The sequence below is a fragment of the Trachypithecus francoisi genome, unplaced genomic scaffold (genome assembly GCF_009764315.1).
Source record: "Trachypithecus francoisi isolate TF-2019V2 unplaced genomic scaffold, Tfra_2.0 Lachesis_group8, whole genome shotgun sequence".
NCBI classification, from domain to species: domain Eukaryota; kingdom Metazoa; phylum Chordata; class Mammalia; order Primates; family Cercopithecidae; genus Trachypithecus; species Trachypithecus francoisi.
The window spans coordinates 26,613,315-26,634,201 of NW_022681473.1; the positions used below are offsets into that span (position 1 = coordinate 26,613,315).

Sequence of the window (20,887 nt, forward strand, 5' to 3'; positions counted from 1 at the left end):
CAATAGCTTAAGCTCCTCGGGTACACTTAAAATAAATGTATTTATTTATATATCAATTATACTCTATTAAAGTTGGTTCAGGCCGGGCGCGGTGGCTCAAGCCTGTAATCCCAGCACTTTGGGAGGCCGAGACGGACGGATCACGAGGTCAGGAGATCGAGACCATCCTGGCTAACACGGTGAAACCCCGTCTCTACTAAAAAAATACAAAAAACTAGCCGGGCGCGGTGGCGGGCGCCTGTAGTCCCAGCTACTCCGGAGGCTGAGGCAGGAGAATGGCGTGAACCCGGGAGGCGGAGCTTGCAGTGAGCTGAGATCCGGCCACTGCACTCCAGCCTGGGCGACAGAGCGAGACTCCGTCTCAAAAAAAAAAAAAAAAAAAAAAAGTTGGTTCAAAAAGAAAAATAAGTGAATACTAAAAATAATTGACTATCTACTTTATATAAGGCTGTTTTATACCTTTATAAATACATATATTAACATCTGCTCGCATATACAAATAAACATAATTTATCTAGAGAACATGTACATTTTTATAAAGAATATCTAAGGAGAGAATATACTTAATAAAGCACCATAGAAGATTATCATACATGATTGGAAAAGCAAAAGAAATTTTTACATGGCCACTGTGTTAGGGTTCTCCAGAGAAAAAGAACTGATAGGATATATGTATGTGGATATATATATATATTTGCAGATACATATTTACATATGACTGGTTCACTTATAAGAATTGGCTCAAGTGATTATGGAGGCTGAGAAGTCAGATCTGCAGTCAGCAAACGGGGGACAAAGCGGGGACTCATGGTATACTTCTAGCACAACAAACTTGAAAGCCTAAGAACCAGGAAAGACAATGGTATCATTTCAGTCTGAAAGACATCAAGCTGAGGACTAGTGAACTGATGCTTCAGTTTGAATCAAAAGAAAGAAATAACTAATGTCTCAGCTCAAGGCAGTCAGGAGGAAGAGTTTCCTTTTATGAAAGGGAAGGTCAACCTTGTGATTCTATTCAGGCCTTTCCTTGATTAGCTGAGGCTCATCCATATTGGGGAGGGCAAACTTACTCAGTTTACAAATTCAAATATTAATCTCCTTCATAGATATCCTCACAGACACACCCAGAATAATATTTGACCAAGTATCTGGGCACCAAATGGCTAAGTCAAGTTGACACACAAAAATAAACATCACAGCCAAAATCCATTTCACATACACTGTTTTTTTCTTTCTGCTTTTCTGTTGTTTAAATTAATACTTCAATTCTGAAATGGTAAAACCTAAACAAACACTAAGTATTTCTAGTCAAGCACCATCATTTAAGTGTAATAAAAATGAGACTTTTGTTCGGGCGCAGTGGCTCAAGCTTGTAATCCCAGCACTTTGGGAGACTGAGGCATGTGGATCATTGGAGGTTAGGAGTTTGAGATCAACCTGGCCAACATGGTGAAACCTCATCTCTACTAAAAATACAAAAATTAGCCAGGTATGGTGGCAGGCGCCTGTAATCCCAGCTACTTGGGAGGCTGAGGCAGAAGAAAGGCTTAAACCCGGGAGGTGGAGGTTGCAGTGAGCCAAGATTGTGCCACTGCACTCCAGCCTGGGTGATAAAGCAAGACTCCATCTCAAAAAAAAAAAAAAGAAAGAAAAAGAAAAGAAAAAAAGAGAGAGAGACTGGTGGAATTACAAGTCAGCTTCTCTTTTGTCTTCTATACTTTTTCTGCAAGCTTGATCCGAATTAGAATTCATCTATTAATTTGACAATTTCATGAAAAATCCAGGGATAAGGAATGTAAATCACCTGAATAGATGAATATTGATTAAGGTGGACCTACTAAATTTTTTTTTAGTTTACTTTTCCTTTTCCTAAAATGTGTTTTATTTTAACCCTACTAATAAAAATCTTCAAATGTATATGCTTATCCTCTATCTTGGTAAAGTCGGTGAATATAACTGACAATTTTTTTTATCACACACAATTTTGAAGCACCTTAGTATGCTATGTGACTCACATCTTGTTTCTTTTGGAAACATAGATGCTATGAAATGAGTGAGTAAAATATCTCCTGACCCAGGCTATTTCCTTGTTATTGTTTTTTTGATAGTAGGGTGGTATGGAGAGATTTGGGAACCAAACGGAAAATAAATTTTATCTTGCATGCACCATTATAGAGGGCTACGTAACCTTAGATTTTTGTTCTTGCTTTTTCTAAAGACTTAGTTTCTGTGCTTTTAAAAGAAAGGAACCAAATACCTACTTCCCAAATAGGCAATATAGAGAAACAGACAAGAGTTCAGACATGTGACATTTTCAGAGAGTTATTTGATATTTATAAGACTTAGTTTTCTCATATATAAAATAAGAGTAGAACAGAGTATCTATTTCACAGGGTTGTTGTAAGGATTAAATACCATTAGGTGTGCAAAGTGCTTAGCCTTGATCCTTACACAGAGTAAGCTTTCAGTACATGTTAGCTATACCTAAGATTACATTAGGTAATATGAGGAACATGGAATTTGAATTTTGGCTAGTAGATGCTCAAAAAATTAGAAGTTGCTTTTACTTTTTCACAATCTTTAAATAATTTAACTAATGAATGAAAACAAATGTGCCAATAAATTAATTCCCAAACCCCTACTTTTATCTTTAACTTCCTCCATTTTCATTCTGAAAATAGTTTGAGATAAAGGGCTAAAATTTATCTTGAGATTATTTGTCTTTAGAGAAAAGAGAGACACTTTAAACCTTTTTACGTTTTTAAGGAATGAAATGAGACTTAATATCTCAACATCACGATTTCCAAAGCCTTGAACATTCATTTTCAAAAGTATTTGAAGGAATCTGACTGACGTAGGGAACAAAACAATGTCAGAATGTGTCTTAATTCTAGCTTTACAATTTAATTAAAGCCCAAAGTTCATTAGTGATTAAATCTGTTAATTTCACAGAATTATCTGGTAGTATCAGGAATTATCAAGAGATAACTACTCACACCATTTTTGATCCAAGCTCTGATGGCTGGTTTTCCATAAAAATGAAAAATATTTTGCTCTATCAGGTAAACCAGGGGTGGAATGAAGATAGATTTCTTAAACTGTCTCCGTCACAATCATATGTAGCTTTAGAAGTATTAAGGAGTATAAATGATAATAAACAATTGCAGACCACTAAAAAAACACTATAACAATTCTCACAAATACCAAAAGAAATATTTTAAGAAAGAAGAAACAATCTTCTTTAAATGTAAGCATTTACTCTAATGTATATAGTGAGAATATATTTAAACAAAAAATTGATTCTCTACAAATATATGTGTATAGTGTGAACATCTTTAAGCAAAAAAGTGAGTTTCTTACTGAGATAGTATTTTGGTTATTTTTTATTATCTATCCTAATTTTTTTAAGATTTTATGATTTTTGCTAGTGCAGTCAATTTTTTCAAAGTTATAAGTAATTCTTGACCGGATAAATCAATTAAAACTACGTTAACCATTGTTGTGTTCTTTTTAATAGAGTTTAAAGTATAAATTAAAAATACGTCTTAGTCTTCAGTGTAGAAATGTTTAAAAAGTAAGCCTGCATTAGTATGTGTAATTTAGCTAAGGAAAATAGAAAAATAATTAGGTTTTATTTACACAAATTGAATTTTAAAAAGTACTCCAAAAATCCATATCTCAAAGATTCCTCAGTAATGGTGTTTTGTTCAAATGGAAAGTACAAATTATTATTATTATTTGCAAAATAGCATTTATTAAACACTATGTGTCATATACCCTGCTACCCCAATTTTTTCATTATTTCCTTTAATTATCACAAAAATCTAATGAGTTGATCAAATATATTAGTACATCTATAAAACAATACACTTATAAGAGCTTAAGGATCTAGTAATAGCAATGAAAATAGAAATTTGAACCCTGGTTGGTCTGATTATAAATCAGTCTTATAGTATCATTTTTCTTACTAGTAAAACTAGAGGAGTAGTAAGACTCATAGATCTCTGAATGTATGTGAAGTGAATGAATGTATAATTAGACAAAACATTGTATAAAAGCCCATGGTGAAGGGTCAGGCATAAAGTCAGCATTCCCCCCTGACTTCCCCTTGATTAAAAAAAAAAAAATGGCACATCTGAGTCTTAAACTTATTATCTTCTGAGATGGACTAATGCACACTTTGCTATGTTGAAATGAGGAGTATTTGTCATAATGTGTTATATGAAAATTTCCCATGATGTATAGTGTTTATGTATTTATTCATGTATAATGTATACCCATAATTTATGTAAAAGTCCTTTATTAAAGTTTTTACAGCTTTCAGTTTATAATATACTCTAAAAATATTTACTACAAGGACAATTAATAATTCATGTTACTTATTGTTTTTATAAATAGAAATTAAACATTAAGCTTATATATAAGCTAACTTTCTTGCTTTTCTTCAAATGGCACTTCTAGAATGCATTTTTAGTATAGAAGAAAATGATAGCTCCATTCTATGCTAGGTATGAGCTGCACTACCAAGTGACTCTGACACATACACATGGGATATTTTTGCTTTGGCTTTTAAGTAGTAGATGGACTTTTAAAATCTTTAGTATCATATAAACGTTATGCACATGTACCCTAGAACTTAAAGTATAATAAAAATAAATAAATAAAATAAAAAAATAAAATAAAATCTTTAGTATCAAAGAATACATTTGAGTTTATTAGAAATATTATTATCAACCTGAATCCAAAGCAATTAGATACCATTCAACACTGATTCTTTCAAAATATAAGGTTTGCGTACGTGTGTGTGTCACAAATATTGGATACTGGATTGACACAGTCAAATCAGGCTTATTTCTGGGCATGTAGGAGCTCATTCTACAGTCAGGTACTAGATGAATGAGAATATGGAGGGGTAAGTGCTATAAATAAATATACAAGATAAATATTCAATAGAGAAAATCCACATATTTAGACATTTTTGAATCTTCAGCAAAGACACTAATAAAGTTAGTGAATTGTTTGAAAATGCATCGGATAAACATTTGAATAATTCCTTTCTAAAGAATAGTTAGGGATTGGTTTAGCATAAATTGCTGAGGGAATCCATTATAAAGCTGCTTTGTGCATTAAGTGGAATAACTTTAAAAAATATTAAGCAATGTTCTTGCTCTTAACTTAGAGTGAATTATTAAGTACAAAACTAAAAGAAACTTGAATCCATTAGAATTCAGGCCATTTGACTTTTAAGAATTCCTGCAATTATGCTCTAAGTAACAATAAAGACTAATCACAACTTAAAGACTAATCACTACTTGTTTGTATTTCTTGACATTTTATGACATTATACATTAATGCCAAAGTTTTCACTTTAAGTACATTTTATTTTTTACACACATAAAAAGGACACAGAACATAACTATATGTATTCATAAATTATCCAAACATGCACACTTGTGAAACCTCAAAAGAAGTTAATGCATAAAACATTTTGAGGGCCTCAGACACCTCTGGTCTTCCCTCAATTACTATTCCTGCTTTCTATCCCAAAAAACCCCCAATACCCTAAAATTTAACAGTGAAGGTTAATATGCCAGTTTTTAAAAAACCTTATGAAAAAGCATTTTTTTGGTTGATGTTGTAGATGATAATTTTATTTTATCCAAATTTATTCTTACATTTTAACAGCTATATATATAAATATATGTAATTCTTGACTTCCTGTGCTTAGTAATTGATTTCTAGCTTTATTCCATCATCATCTGAAAAATATTTTATATATTTTTCTACTCTTTGAATTTGTTGAGGCTTGCCTCGTGACCTAAGATATGATCTATTCAGGAGAGTGTTTCATGTGCTGATGAAAAGAATGTGTATTGTGTACCAGTTGGATTAAATATTCTGTAGATGTTAGTTAGGCCTATTTGGTCTAGTGTATAATTTAATTCAATATTTCTTTCTTGATTTTTTTTCTACCTGATCTGTCCATTACTGAGTGTGAGGTGATGAAGTCTCTTACTATTATTATTTCAGTCAATCTCTCCCTTTAGATTTATTAATGTTTGTTTTATATGCTTGGGTGCTCTAGTGTATAGTGCATAGATTTTTATAATTCTTACATCTCTTGCTGTGTAATCACTTTAGCATTATATAGTGACCTTTGTCTGTTTTTATAGTCTCTGACAAGTAGTCTATTTTATCTGATATATGTGTAGCTACTTTTGTTCTTTTTTTGTTTGGTTTTCATTTGCATGAAATACATTTTTTCATCACTTCACTTTCATTTTTTCATCACTTCACTTTTCCATGTTTATCTTTACAGGTAAGATGGGATTTTTATAGGGAGCACATAGTTGGATATAGTTGGGTGTTTTTTATTATACTTTAAGTTCTAGGGTACATGTGCACAACATGCAGGTTTGATATATAGGTATACATGTGACATGTGGGTTTGCTGCACCCATCAACTCATCATTTACATTAGGTATTTCTCCTAATGCTATCCTTCACCCAGACCCCCAACCCCTGCCATCCATTCAACCACTCTGTGTCTTTTAATTAGAGAATTTAGCCTATTTACATTCAGTATTATTATTGATAAGTAAGGAGTTATTACTGTCATTTTGTTGCTGGCTTTCTGGTTGTTTTGTATCTCCTCTATTCTTCTTTTTTTTATCTTTTGTCATCCTTGGTGGTTAAGTGATTTTTTTTCTGGTACTATGCTTTAATTTGTTGGTTTTTATTTTTAGTGTATCTATTTCAAGTTTTGCATTGTGGTTACTACAAGGTTTACAAAATCAGAAATAACACATTACTGTTATTAGATCACAGAAAGAAGAATAAACAAAAATAAACAAACAATGTCTATACTTTATCTTTAGTCCTCCCATTTTGATGTTTGTTTGTCTCAATTTACATATTGTATGTTGCCTGTCTGTTAACAGAGTGCTATAGCTATTGTCGTTATTGACAGACTTGCTTGGGCTTCATGGTAGAGTTTTAAGTGGATTGTACACCATAGTTACAGTATGTGAATATTCTGGCATTGTCTTTGTATTTAATTTTACCAGTGGGTTTTATATCTTCATTTCTCTTCCCTGCACATCAGTGCTTTTTTTTTTTCTGATTGAATAACTCACGTTAGCATTTTTGGTAAGACAGGTCTGCTGGTTATAAATTATCTTAGGTTTGTTTATTTCAGGAAGACTTTACCTCTCATTCATAATAAAAGACTAACTTGGTTGAATAAAGTATTCTTAAATATCAGTTTCTTTCTTTCTTTTTTTTTTTTCCAGCATTTGGAAAATTTGGTCCCACTCCTTTCTGGTCTGTATGGTTTCCATTGAGAAATCTGTTGCCAGATGAGTTGGAGTTCCTTTATATGTTACTTGCTTTTTATTTTTTTAATCTTGCTGTTTTAGGATCCCCTCTTTGCCTTTGACCTTCGAGAGCTTGATTACCAAATGCCTTCAGGTTGTCTTGTTTAGCAAATCTGTGTGGCATTTTCTTACCTTCTTGTACCTAGACATTCATATTATTCTTGAGTTTTGGAAAGTATTCTGTTATTATTTATTTTAATAAGCTCTCTACTCCTTGCTCTTGCTCAACTCCCTTCTTAACATCAATAATCCTTAGATTTGGTCTTTTGAGGTATTTTTATTAGGTATCTCCATTTCCTTTTTTTTTTTTTCTTTTTTCCCTTCTGATTGTATAATTTCAAATAGCTTATCTTTGAGCTCACTGATTTTTAATTTTTCTCTGCTTGGCCCATCTGCTGTTTTAAACCTCCAGTGAATTTTTCAGTATAGCAAATGTATTTCTCAGTTTTCAAATTTCTGAGTTTTTGTTTTCTTCAATCATTTTGTTAAATTTATGTGATAAATTTCTGAATTGTTTTTCTGTGTTATCTTGGAGATCACTGATTTTCCTTAAAAGTTTTATTTGGAATTATTGGTCAGAGATCTCACATATTGCCATCTCATTGAGGTCAGTCACTGGTACCCTGCTTTGTCTGTTTGTGGTGGTCATAGTTCCCTGTTTGCTGTTGTTACTTCTACATGTATTACACATCAACGTCTTTGCTTTGAAGGTTTATTTATTTATTCTAGTATTCTCTATCTGGCTTGTTTTGGTTTTTGTTGGTTATGTTTGCTTAGAGATTCTTTATAATTTACCTGTTAAATTTCTTAATTTTTTCCTAGGTCATTTTCTACTTTTTGGCACCAGATTTTACCTAAAGCTCAGGATTGCCTCAGCTCTAGCAAATCATAAGTGCTTCCTGGCAAGAATAGGGAAGGTCACAAATGGGATATCCTGGGAGCATAAAAAGGCCAGCCAGGGATTTGAGCCCAGGACACTTACAGAATGTGCCTCCTACAGCATGCTGCTGCTGAATATGAATAGAAATGCTATTCTGATTTGTCATCTCCTTTGGCCAAGTTACAGAGCAGAGTTTCCAGAGATGGGGATGATGTTACCATCTTTCCCCTTTCTCTCTGGCTGTCCTCAAATATTTGTCTCCCTTCAGGTACTCACAATACTTCTCATGGATTGAGGCATGAAAAGGTCTCCTGACAAAGGACCCAAGTTGGTGGAGAAGCTGATTGTCCACCTCGATCTCACTTTTTCCAGTGTAGAAATGGTAAGTTGGGGGAAATTTTTTGCACTCTTGGTGCCAGGCAGATTGGGGGGATAGTTGTTGCATATATGAAATTAAATTATCTTACCGTTTGCTCAGAGTTTTTAAGTTTTCTATGACCCTGGAAAATTACTTATCCTCATCTTTGAGTTCTAGAATACTACTGGTGACAATCTCAGTGCTTTATACATATATATATATAGTATAGCAAATGTATTTCTCAGTTTTCAAATTTCTGAGTTTTTGTTTTCTTCAATCATTTTGTTAAATTTATGTGATAAATTTCTGAATTGTTTTTCTGTGTTATCTTGGAGATCACTGATTTTCCTTAAAAGTTTTATTTGGAATTATTGGTCAGAGATCTCACATATTGCCATCTCATTGAGGTCAGTCACTGGTACCCTGCTTTGTCTGTTTGTGGTGGTCATAGTTCCCTGTTTGCTGTTGTTACTTCTACATGTATTATACATCAACGTCTTTGCTTTGAAGGTTATATATATATATATATATATATTTAGTTTTCTGTGGGTAAGAGGGAAGCCAGCTGCCATTTTGGAACTGAAAGTCTCCTCTGCTATGATACTTTCTATGACACCAATAATTTTACCACATTTGCTTTTGCAAAATCAGTGTAAATTTCAACAGAGTGAACAAAGTCAATTAATGTTTTACTATTACTACAAAAAGAGTTTGACCTTGTAGATACTCTAAAAGCATGTATTTTAATAAATATATTAAAAAGAACATCCAAAGCTTCCTGGACCACACTTTGAGAAGCACTGCAGTAAAGTGTAGCCCATGCGTAACTTGCCATGAGTGTGCAGTATACAACAAGCATTAGTCAGTTTCGTTTCTTTTTTTTTTTTTTTTTTGAGACAGAGTCTCCCCCTGTCACTCAGGCTGGAGTGCAGTGGCACAGTCTTGGCTCACTGCAACCTCCACCTCCTGGGTTCAAGCGATTCTTCTGTCTCAGCCTCTTGAGTAGCTGGGATTACAGACGCCCATCACCACACTCAGCTAATTTTTGTATTTTTGGTAGCGACGGGCTTTTGCCATTTTCACCAGGCTGGTCTCGAACTCCTGACCTCAGGCGATCCACCCGCCTCAGCCTCCCAAAGTGCTGGGATTACAGGCCTGAGCCACCGGGCCTGGCCAGTCAGTTTCTTTTCACAAAGGAGAGCTCTTATTTTTCCAGCTAGCTGGATAGTTTGATTAAAAAGACCTCTGTAATTTAAATTAGTGACATAGAAAAGTATATAGTTTTGTTTCCAAATTCTTATTAGTTTTCTCTACCATTTGTATAACATTTTTAAAAGGTGTATATTATTAGCCCCATTTTATAGATTAATAAATGGAGACTCTTATTTTTTTAACATAATAATAGACTTTTTTCCATAAGACTAGTGTTTTGTTTAAAAAGATTTAGTCTCATACGGGAATTGGAATTGAACAAAAATATTGTCTTAGGTTGATTTTCACTGAGAAATATGTTTTTATTTTTAAACTCATAATCTCATACTGATCAACATCAATTACAGGAGAATATCTGAGACCTCAGTTCAAACAAACAAGTAACTGTATTTAACTGAAGAAGGTCATTGTTAATCCCAGTCAATAAAGTAACTAATAGACAATCCCTTTTTAAAGATACTAGCTCAAGTTCAGTCTTTAAAAATGACATTTTCTTCTGACAATATGTAAACCCTAAAGAAAACTTTAAAAAAATATTTTTCTTTACTTTTAAATTTAAAATAACCAATTCTGTTATTTAAAGTATTTTTAGTGTTGTTTTCTCCCATGCAATACATTACTTCATTAATCTCATTGTTTAGTCTTCTAAACCAATATTCTATTATTAGGTTTGTTTGTTTGCTGTGGCTTCTGCTCTAGGTAGAAAATTAGTTTTTGAACAAATTCAATATCTGTGGAAAAAAATTAAATGTCCTGAATAGCCATTGTGTTGTTCTTGCAGAATTTTATTTTTCTATGGGCAAACTTTTAAAGTTTTCAATGTCTTAAGCTTATAGAGTTGAGTTACAGCCTCTTCTTCTGGAAAGTGTTGGTTCATAGAGATATAAGTGTTCCTTAATTAGTTAGAATTTTGGCTTTTTGTTATGCCTGGTGGTATATTCTGTGATACAATATAGGATGGCATGCTGAAAGTTTTGTTTTTAAAGAATCTTTGCATTATCCTCAGGATGCCTACACAATTACCACCCCCTAAATCAATCAACGAATTAATCAAGCCTATTACCAAAATGGCCATTCTGCTCATCTGAACTTCTCACGTTGTAATTGTTGTCTTGGCAATACACAGCACCAGCTCCTATACTTTGTAAATGGAGCCACCTTCGAATGAAAGTGTATTCGGCATCCTGGTAATCCTGTGAACCTTCATTCCTAAAATCAAATAACTCCCTACAACTTTAGTGTCAGCAAATTGTTCTTTACTATGCTGGAAGTAATATGTCTTCAATTGTATCAATGAAGCTAGATAGCTTAAAAGTGTTTTCAGTTGATATTCTTGGTTACCTGAAAGGCCGTTCTTAACATCTTTCAGATCTGTCTAGGCCTTTTCTTACCTCTGTCTTTTAGACTTTTACATTAACAGTCTGTTTTTTGCTGGCGGGGGTGAAGGTTACTTGTTTTTGTGGACAAAGAATGTTCCTTCACCTTCGCCTGTTCATCTTTCTGTTAAATAATACAACTATATGCTTCATGGAGGCATTGAAAACCACACCCTGCAGGCAGGTGGGCTAACATCAAGATTTCACCATCAACCCAGTGGAAAATCCTGTTCTTCAAGTGAAAGAAACCAAGTCACAAAACAGCAGCCACAAATTCCATAAGTTAAGTGGCAACTGGCTTGATAATATACTGTGTGCATTGATAATGTACAGTAGCCGTTGAAGATACCCTGACCAGGTCCAAAATAAAAAGGTACAACCTGCAGAAACTAGACTGCCCTCTATTGCAATGCTTTTAATATGCAATAACATCTTCATCAAAATTCAGTGATGATTCTTAATATGTTACCAGGAAATTACATTAATGAACAGGTGAATTTTTCAATCAATCAGAAACTGTAATCCTGCCATCAATTTCTTTTCACTTCCCTTGGATTCATACCACTTTGTTCTTCTTGAGGTTAACATTTTTTGTTTATTTAAAAAAAATGGTTTCACTCATTTTGTTACCTTAAAAATTTCTCAGACACTAAAACCTATGGCTATAAAAACAAGCAAAATGAGACACCTGTCTTCAAAGAGTTTACATTTAGTCAATCCATTGACAATGTAAGTGCTATGTAAAGATGCAACTGAGATAAATAGCATCTTATTAATGATTTTTGTCAAGATATGACTCTTAGTACATCATGTCCATAAATTTACCTAATTAACTTATGTGGGACGAAAAAAAGAAAGAAGATTTCAAAGTTATAATTGTCAATATATCTACAATAGTAAATTTAGCTCCCTGAAAGTGTCCTCAATTTTTACAACCTTCTGAAATATGACCTTTTAGTAAGTCACTCCACCATCCTAACTCCATCTGCACCACCTGAAAAAAAAGAAAAAAAAAACAAGGAACAAATTATGGAATAATCTTCTTGACAGTTTCATATATTTCTAATGAATGGATGTTTCTGAGTCCCCATTGTTTGCCATCTCCACAGACAAGATTCAGTTAATGAAATGGCTAATTAGATTTCTGTAATCCTGTTGTCACTGTGTTTGAGGTGACATTTTGTCTCGGCATTTCTCTTGTGGCTTCTTCAGTGTGATGGGAAATATTCTTGCTTAGCCAACTTGGCTTTTGCTCTTTTGTTGGAAAGGCAGTTCCCTCTATTGGTGTAATGAAATCATTGCCTTTCCAAATATAGCTCTGCCACTCAGCATTTAAATAGAAAAGAATAGGAAAATAATAATCAGATTAGACAAACAGGTCCATGTTCAAAATCCATTTCCAAAATCAAATAATAGAATTGGATTGAGTTCAGAGTGGAAGAATGACTTAGGTATTATTACATACAATAGTACATATTATTTGACCAGCAGAATGTGGAAGGATTTAAAGTCTTATATTCTTATATTCTTTTTATGCTTCACGAGAGTGAAATTCTTAAAGAAAAAAAAAAAGGAGGGATCTTATTTCAGGTAGCATTCACAGACACAGCCAACTATATTATATCAAAAAAGTGAAAGAACAGGACCAAAGTCACCATTCAATTATATATAATTTATATTATTATAGGAATATATCAATTTTTAATGCCATTTATATATAAGCTATGTATATATGAATCATTGATGTAATTTACATATATAAGCAATATATGAAAATCATTTTTATAATTTATATATAAATTATTTAAAACATTAGGATGGTAAGTAGTATTACAATTTAGAATTTGATAATTGTTAAGTATATGAAAATTTTATGTATTTGAATTTTAATAAATGCAATTTTATTGCTATAAGTTCTAATTTCTATTTTAAGTCACTTTTCTAGCAGAATGACACAAATTTGGTATTATTTTGAAAGTGATTCCCACATTTTCCATCAGATTATGTCTGAGTTTTTAATTCCTTTTAACTTTACTTGGGAGTGGAGGTTGGATGTATTTATCAAGCCAAAGACCCACTCAAGCTTCCAACAAGGTGACTTTAACTCATCTGACCCTCAGTCCTAAATTCACACAGGCCGTACTCTAAACGTTCCTTGAGGCTTAGAAATGTTATCTGCTGTTTCTGTGCTATTCAGAAGCATAGGAAATATCTACTCTCTTTCGACTGGGCATAGAAAATGTATTTTAATCTAAGCAACTTACCTAATAAGATACACGATATAGTGATTTTTCCCATCCCAGATGTCTCAATTCATCTGTACAACATTATCCTAAATTGGATATAAAACTTCCCTCTCATCTTGAATCCTGTAAACTTTATATGGGGTTATGCCAGCTCTCCAGTGCTCTACCTCTTTTCTATACTACAATCACCTTTGTTTATATACTCATCACTTCCATTTAGACCATATTTCCATCTATGCCTATTCTCCACAAAATATTTGTTTTCAAATTAAAAGACAGAAATTGGGAATAATAAAGGCTCAATAGTCCTCATGATAAATTCTTCAAAGTTATTTATGTCTGCTGTAATGCTTTTGGTTCTTCAAGGGCCTTTGCTTTTGGGCCAAAAGAAAAAAAAAAAAAGTATTTTGCTCTAATATTCTGCTCTGGCACATACATTCCCTGATGTAGTACATGAAGGATGACAAAAGCTATGAGAATAAAGAGAAAAAGAAAATTAGAGAAAGGAGGAAAGAGTGGAAAAGATCAGTTCAAAAATTCCTGCAAGCATACAAAAAGATTGATTGTTCTGTGCCCACAGAAAATGTGTAATGATTTTGTGTTTTCACCTTGGGTAGACTAAACTTTCTTCTTCGGAATATCCTTGCTCATATGTTATTTGGTAGGTAAACTACAAGAGTTATTGTCTTACAAAAGTTGGAGGAAGGAAGGGAAAAATAACCATTTTGTATCATGCATATTCCTTTTTTTCCTTATCCAATTATACACTAATACAGGTTGTTGTTGTGAAGAGATAATGTAACAAAAATCCATAACAAATGGTCATTAATTAGGAGAGATTATCCTGGGTGGGCATTACTTAATCAGTTGGAACCCCCTGGAAGAAGGCTACGACTTCCCTGGGGAGAGAGAAAGAAACTCACCTATGACAATAACTTGGTCTATACTCAGGAAATTCCAGCCCACGCATGATGCTTCCTTTCTGACCACCTACTATATATGACATTGGATTTGCATATATGTCTACACATATTCTGCTTCTCTGTTTGAGCCTGACTAATACAACCCATTCAATAGATCAGTGACCACTCTGTTAAATAAACACATTTCCATCCAGTGGAACTGAGTGAATCTCTTGCTTCTGAAAAAGTCAGCCAGTCAACAGTGAACACAATAGCTCTAAGAAGTGTACCTCTGAATACCAACCAGGCAACAACAGTCTCATCCTAGTGACTGCAATTCTACAAATGATGTCATCTACTGAAACTTCTAGAAGGAATATCTACCAATCCCTGAACTCCATTTCTCCCTGAATCCCTATATAAAATCAGTAGTCTGCTCTGTTCTGCTCACAGAGACTACGACTGACCAGCACAGCTCTCTGGTTATTATAGTGAACAATAAAATCAGCTTTGTCTTTTTATTTTAGATGTCTAGTAGCCTCATCATCCTTAAAATACTGCTATGCACATTATATAAAAATATTACTCAGATTCCAGCCAGTTCTTGCTATCTGCATTAGCTAGTCCAAGCTAGCTCCATGTTGCCTGAATTATATCCTATTGGAAGTTTATTATTTACCCACAATTATTCTCTGTATTATCAACCTTATGGAATTTTTACCTGTATTTATTTAAGACTATTTAAAATAAATGTATTTTTTTTAAAAAGTCAAGCATGCATTTAATTAGGTTGAATTCTTATAAAATATTTGGTCAATATTATTTCCTTATATAGCCACTCTCTTATATATATTCTTGAAAAGATGACTTAAAAAATTGTAGAACCAAGCAAAGGAGGAAGTAATTCATATAAAGGGGCTTAGCAGCATTCGTAAAACAAAATACCCCCAAAATTGTTGTAATTATTATGCTTAATTAGGATATTTTAATGGAGAAAACTGACTGTATTTTGACAGATGAAATTAATTGAGAATTTTCCTCTTTAATTTGACAAGAAGAAAGTGAGAAAGAAAAGAAATAAGCATTTAAAAAAATGAATGGCTATATTTTTTAAGAGGTTCATTAAAATGGTTTTAAAGTCCAAATGTAATGTTCAAAACTGAGAATAAGGGAAAAGTGTCAATTTACTTCAGAGAGGGGGGAATATAATGTGGGAAACACTTGAGAAATCACTTCAAAATTCTAGTACACAATTTTATAATCACTTTTCAAACTATAATCACATTTACGCAGACTAAAATTTGAAGAAAGTAAAGTACTTCAGTTACGATTCATTAACAGTCTATTCAAGTTCAATAGTCAACAATCACTTTTACTTTGATGTATCTAGTCCTTGATTTACTTCTAATGTTTCTGAATATGCTGAAATAGGCCAGTAAATAACATAGAAAAAAAAGCTAATTTCAATATCTGCTGGAAGTAGAAAATCAAAAAATGTTCAATTAATTGATTATTAAATGTTTAAAATTCCCTAAAATCATTATAGTCTGTAGTTTACATAATATGTATGAATAATAAAGCTGGCTTGCCATTTGACATTTTTTAAACCATTGACACCATTTTGTTCCTGTTCAAAATACTCCTTTACATTGAGAAAATACTATTTCCAAATCAACAACATGTTCTTTAAACTTCTCTTGGTGTACAATTTAGGATAAGGAAATAAAGAACTTTATCTCAAAAAATATTAATGAGTCTTTTGTACATCTTATTTCAGATAAATCTGCATTACTTACAAGGAGTTTTCTGCTTTCTCTTAGGATACTTTTTAATAACATGATTATCTTTTTTCTCAGTGACAGATTCATCTGTCAAGCAGTATCCCCAGTGAGGGTGTGTACACTGAGCACTTTAAATATAGGCCAGCAGCAAAAGCACATGTGATACTTTTTTTTGCAAACTGGGTCACATTTAATTAACTTTTTTTTCCTCCCATGATATTATGAATTATAAAGAGCTTTATAAAAGCAAATAATTGGTATTGTTCTTTTGGGGACTTTTTTTTTTTTAGACAGAATCTTACTCTGTTGCCCAGGCTGGAGTGCAGTGGTGCTATCTTGGCTCACTTCAACCGCCGTCTCCCGGGTTCAAGCAGTTCCTCTGCCTCACCCCCTGAGTAGCTGTGATTACAGGTGCACACAACATGCCCGGTTAATTTTTGTATTTTATTAGAGACAGGGTTTCACCATACTGGCCAGGCTGGTCTTGAACTCCTGACTTCGTGATCTACCTGCCTTGGCCTCCCAAAGTGTTGGCATTACAGATATGAGCCACAGTGCCCAGCTGAGACTTCTTAATAGAATTAGTATCTTATTTGGTCCTATGCTCAGGAAATGAGTGGAAAAATGTGCCCATGTGTAAATATTTCAAGTTATTCATACTATGTTTGCTTTAAATATGGAGCAATTTCAGATGTTGCCACTTTTATAATTCAGACACTTATGATAGCCATTAAAATTCTTAACCTGATTTTTCATTGATCCAGACACAGATAAAGATTGAAAATATGTGAGTGGAATAAAGAATGATATAATAAAAGGGAAAGGAGCCATTGCATGTGGGATAAAATAATGTTGAATTCATTCTAATCATCAATTTATTGTGTACTCCACTCCAATTCCTCTGTATAAGTGTTGAATTTGGTTTAATAGAATGAGCAAAACTTTTGGAGCAATACAGAGATGAATTTGAACATAGTTTGGTCAGGTACTGGGCAAAGTAATTTTCCCCTAAAGACCTAAATTTTCTCATCTACAAAATAAATGTAATAATAGCTATCTTATCCATTTGCTGTTAGCATTGCATAAGATAAGCATAAAAATTCCTGGAAAAAGTTCAGTGAAATAAAGTAGAATAGGGTCCAGAAACAGACCTACATAGTCAACGGATCTGTGATGAAGGAGCAAATGTAATACACTAGAGGAGAGACAGTCCTCAACCAATGGCACTACAACAATTGGACATCTACAGATACAGAACTTACACCCTTTATAAAACCATCTCAATATGGATAATACATCAAGATGTAAAGCACAAAACTATAAAACTACTAGAAGATAACAGGGGAAAATATAGATGACTGTAAGTATGATGATGAATTTTTTGGGGACAACACCCTGATTCATGAAATAAATAATTGCTAAGCTTGACTCCATTAAAATAAAAAATCTCTGCTCTGCAAAAGACACTGTCAAGAGAATAAGATAAGCAACTGACTTGGAAAAGATATTTGCAAAAGACATATCTGATGAAGAACGGTTACCCAAAATATACAAAGAATTCTTAAAACCCAACAATAAGAAAATAAATGGTTAAAATATCTGAATGAAAACCTCACCAAAAAAGATATACACATGAAAAACTAAGCATATGGAAAGATACCCCAGATGATACATCATTAGATAATTGCAAATTAAAACAACATTGATTCCAAATACTGATGCTACAGTTTAAATGTGCCCCCTTCAAAATTCAGGTGTTGCCAATATGATAGTATTAAGAGGCAGGGCCTTTAAGAAGTAGTTAGGCCATGAAGGCTTCTTTCTTGTAAATGAGATTAAGAAACTTTTAAAAGAGACTTTATGAAGCACACAGTTAGCTTGCCCATCTGCCTATCACAATGTGAGGAAACAGCATTCTTCTTCTTCCCAGGATGTAGCAAAAAAGCCATCCTTTCTGAGAGAAACTCTCACTAGACAAATGAACCTGCCAGCACCTTGAGTTTGGACTTTCCAGCTTCAAGACTATGAAGACAATAATTTTCTGTTCTTTATACATTACCCAGTCTCAGGTATTTTGTTTCAGCAGCACAAAATGAATGAAGACTACTAATAACACCAAATGATGGTAAGCATGTGGAGCAACGGAAATCTCTTTCATTGTTAGAAGCAATGTAAAATGGTACAGCCACTTTGAAAGACAGTTTGGCGGTTTATTACAAAAGTAAACATACTTTAGCATACTATACAGCAATTGTGTTCCTTGGTATTTACCGAAAAGGACTTGAAAAACAAAGGCTTTCGTGTCCACACAAAAACCTGCACACGAATGTTAATAGCAGATTTAATCATGATTGCCAAAACTTGGAAGCAACCAAGATGCCCTCCAGTAGGTGAATGGATAAATAAACTGAGAAACATCCAGGCACTGGAGTCTATTCAGTGATAAAAAGAAATGAGGATTCAAGTCATAAAAACACATGGCTGAAATGTAAACATACTCTCCTAGGTGAAAGAAGCCAATTTGAAAAGGCTACATACTATATGATTCCAACCATATAATATTTTTAGAAAGGGCAAAACTGTGAAGACAGTAAAAAGATCAGTGGTTGCCAGTAGCCAGAAGAAAGGGAGGGAAGGAAGAATTAGAGGAATACAGGGGCAGTGAGACTGTTCTGTATGATTCACAGGTAGATACCTGTTTTTATGCAACTGTCAGAATCCATTTAATGTAAAGCACCAAGAGAGACCCTTAATATGAACAATGGACTTTGAGTGATAACGATGTCTCAATGTAGGTCTATCAGTTGTAATGAATATACCAGTCTAGTTCAAGATGTTGATAACGAAGGAGGCTATGTATGTGTGGGGCCAGAGGATATACGGGAACCCTGAATTTTCTGTTAAATTTTTCAGTGATCTTAAAACTGCTCTTTAAAAAAGTCTATTTTTTTATAATCTTGGAGAGTGAAATAAAAATGTTAAATTTAAAAAAAATCTTTTTATTTTAATTTGCTATATTAGAGGCCCAGTTATTGGTAGAAAAGTAAAAATTTTGATTTTTTCTGAGAAAGACCAAAAATATTGTTCTTCTTTCCAAGTTAAGAAATGCTTTGTGCTTTTTATTCTCAAAAAGAGTTTCTGAATTTTCTGTTGATTATTATTTTACCCTGGTTTTGATGAGCAACTGGCCTCTTGTTGATATGTTTTTAAGTATCATTTTGACAAAAAATGAGGGAAGTGCAATCAGTCTTCATAACGAGGAACAATGTGGGTGAGAAGCAAACAAGTGGAGAGAACAGAAGAAAAGATCTCTGAGAAAGAAGATTTGGGGCTGAGATAGAATGATCAAGTTTTCTGTATAAAGCACTAACTGCAAGAAGCAGTAAAATCAAAGCCCTCTCCAGCCATCTATTCAGCTGTAAACCAGGGGAAGCTGATTGTGCCCAGAGCACTCACATGATTTTAAGTCTCTGGGAGTGGACTTGATGCCTGGCTCATGCCACATATCCTTAACCCCTAACTATCTGCCAACCTTTGAGAGACTACTATATCCCTTAGTATCCTCATGGCAAGTGTAAAATTAAAAGCATCCATGAATAGGGTCTGGTGTGGTGGCTCACACCTGTAATCCCAGCATTTTGGGAGGCCAAGGCGGGCAGATCACTTGAGGTCAGGAGTTCAAGACCAACCTGGCCAACATGGTGAAACCCTTTCTCTACTAAGAATATAAAAATTAGCCAGATATGCTCTCTTGAACCCAGGAGGTGGAGGACGCACTGCCACTGGACTTCAGCCTGAGGGTATCCATGAACAATAAGCGACAGGCCCCGTGCCTGTGGATGGGAACTTACCTGAGAATGCTGGCATGAGAAGAAATCACAGGCAAAGAAATAGCACAGGACATAGATGAGAGTTCACCCAACATAACCAGCTTTGTATCGAGCAGAGCCTAACTCCAAAAACTAGTGATGCAAACACAGGTAAGAAACTGTACTCTGGAAAAGCAGCACTGGCATGAATTAGAATTCCAGCTGCAAAACTTATTAATTGATATCTTCATTCATTCAAAAAAGCATTTTTGATGTTCCAGACACTGGATTATACGATGTTGAGCTAATATTAATAATCTTTCTAATTCACACTTTCATTATATATAAGTAGGTGTTGATAATGTCTACTTGAATATATTTTAAAAATCTGAGATAGTATGTTGTCAATATCTGAAAAATCTGCAACACTATGAACAAAATGGTTATTAAATAATACCCAAAATAATGTAGTGAGCCACGTTGGGAGGGAGAGTTTATTCATCTAAAAAAATGCTCTGTGTTAGGCTACAGGCTAGAAATTGCAAGCTTTCTTTGGAAGTATCATAATCATAATTCACATTTAATCTTTTATTCCCTACCTCTTACAATATACATACAAACCACATTTTTTCCTGTCTTAGAAACTGATACTCCTTTATGCAGTTACCTGGAATTGAAGAACCTTACTACATTTTGAAACGCAGGGTTTAGCAAAACTTCTTTTAATTTCATGTAAGAGTAAGATGCAGTCAGATGTTTGTTTTATTTGTACCAAAGACTAACACATTCCATATTACAAATGCCAGAGTGGAAAACTGAAGTCCCCATTCTAAGCTATTGGGAAACCCCCAAAAAAAGTGAAATTAAAGAGTAAGATTTGCCTGCTACTAAACTGCTGAACATTTCTTGTACTGGGGATGAATGATTCAATTCAATTCCAATGCAGA

General features: G+C 33.7%; 1 long non-coding RNA gene across 2 annotated transcripts in view; it reads left to right on the forward strand.

Annotated features, from left to right (window-relative positions):
- LOC117080961 overlaps nucleotides 1–20,887 on the forward strand; it is a 104,078-nt gene that overhangs the window by 70,163 nt on the left and 13,028 nt on the right. For both annotated transcript variants that reach the window (XR_004436026.1, XR_004436025.1), the window contains exon 2: nucleotides 8,525–8,638. This is a non-coding gene — a long non-coding RNA (uncharacterized LOC117080961). The remainder of the gene's footprint in view (nucleotides 1–8,524; nucleotides 8,639–20,887) is intronic.